This window comes from Panicum virgatum, chromosome 2N, assembly GCF_016808335.1.
Source record: "Panicum virgatum strain AP13 chromosome 2N, P.virgatum_v5, whole genome shotgun sequence".
NCBI classification, from domain to species: domain Eukaryota; kingdom Viridiplantae; phylum Streptophyta; class Magnoliopsida; order Poales; family Poaceae; genus Panicum; species Panicum virgatum.
The window spans coordinates 46533917-46535610 of record NC_053146.1 but is presented as its reverse complement, the minus strand read 5'-3'; the positions used below and the strand labels follow the sequence as shown (position 1 = coordinate 46535610).

The 1694-nt window shown below is 49.5% G+C and overlaps 1 non-coding gene across 1 annotated transcript; it reads left to right on the top strand.

The window, feature by feature from the left end:
- The first annotated feature begins 263 nt into the window (after positions 1-263).
- On the top strand, positions 264-370 carry LOC120663100. Its single transcript, XR_005670324.1, has one exon. It is a non-coding gene; the product is annotated as a small nucleolar RNA R71 (small nucleolar RNA).
- Positions 371-1694: the final 1324 nt, after the last annotated feature.

Here is a 1694-nt window from a genome sequence, read left to right as displayed (position 1 = left end):
CTACCCTTTCGTGCAGATGTTTGAGTAGGAGGTCTAGTTTGGCGGCGAGCATGTCCGTCTCCTTGACGGTATGCATTCCGCCCTTGGTTCTGAGCTGGGAACGTTCCTCATTCCAGCCCTGGTTGGAGACCATCTTTTCAATTAAGGCCGTAGCCTTGCCAATCGTGAGATCAAGATAGGCTCCTCCAGCAGCAGCATCAAGATGGGCTCTGGATGTAGTCGTTAGCCCATTGTAGAAGCTTTGTAGCACGAGCCACTCGTCCATCCCATGATGAGGACAGGCGAGTATGTACTCTTGCAGCCTTTTCCAAGCTTCTGGGATGGATTCCATTCCTGTCTGCTGGAAACTTGAAATTCTTCCACGTAGGGCATTGGTTTTGCCCAACGGGAAGAACTTAGCGAGGAACGTCGTGGAACATTTGTCCCACGTGCTGACGGCTTCCTTGTTCTGATAAAACCACTGTTTCGCCTTCCCCAGGAGGCAGAAAGGAAACAGGCGGAGCCTGATAGCATCAGCCATAACGCCCCGTATGGTTACGATCTTGCAAAGCTCCAGAAAGTTCCGGAGATGAGCGTTGGCGTCCTATTCGGCTTGCCACAGAATGGGCAAGCCTGCACCATGTTTATGAGGCTGGACTTAGCTCAAAGTTCACGTCCCCAACATCAACGTTGGGTCCAGTTGCCACATTGGCAGCTGAGGGGACGGAGAAGTCGTGGAGAGTCTTCTCAGCCATGAGTTCAGTTGATGGTGCTTGGGAAGCTGGTTCACTTGTCGACTGCGAGATCGGAGGAGGAACGACGTGAGGTCGGACCCTTCTCATGAGCTTCTCGGGATTTTCAATGAAATTTGTCGGCAAGGAGAAACCAAACATACACTACCCTGTTTTCATCCAATCAGGAGAAAACAAAAAGATAAACGCATTGGCCTGTATAAGCAGTAGCTACCTCTTACTTATATTGCCATGTTTATGTACTTTAGTAAATATACTTTACACCTAGTGCCATCCCCGGCAACGGCGCCAGAAATGCTTGTTGGCATTTCTTAGCGTCATCTCTAGGAGTGGTTAGTTTCTAGCAACGGCGCCTCGAAAATGCCGTGTGGTATGTCTTAACGTTTCCAAAAGGATCCGCAAGCGCACGGATATACCGTTGTAGCATTTTACCCGGAAGTATTTAGGGTATTGTTATTTATATTTTCCCAAGGGATGGCTAAGTTGTGTAAAGTGACTATACAGGGGTAAGTGATATATGATAAAGATAATCAAGGGTAATGTGACACACACACAGAACAACCAACTCTCATGAATAAAGAAATAACAAGCAATCCTAAGGTTAGTGGGAGCATAGGCAAAGATTCCAGTTATACTAATCATGTTAGTGGATAAGTTACGTTAGCTGCGTTGCTTAGAGCTTTAGGTGCCGGGAAATTAGGGACATCGGGGAGAATGACCCGCACTGGAGAACATCCAGTCCCGTTTCATCTTTGCATGAACTCCTACACCGTACCCGAACGTCGGGAGTACACTAACCGAGAAGCAGCTTCCCGGCGAACCGACAGGGCTGTCACCACCTGCGGTCTACCCCAGTCACACCGTGGAGTACTGTCATATCCGAAGGATCCCGCATACCCGGGCACCATGCCCGCATATGAGGTCGCTACCCTAGCACCCCCGGGTCCCCCACCCTTCGGATGG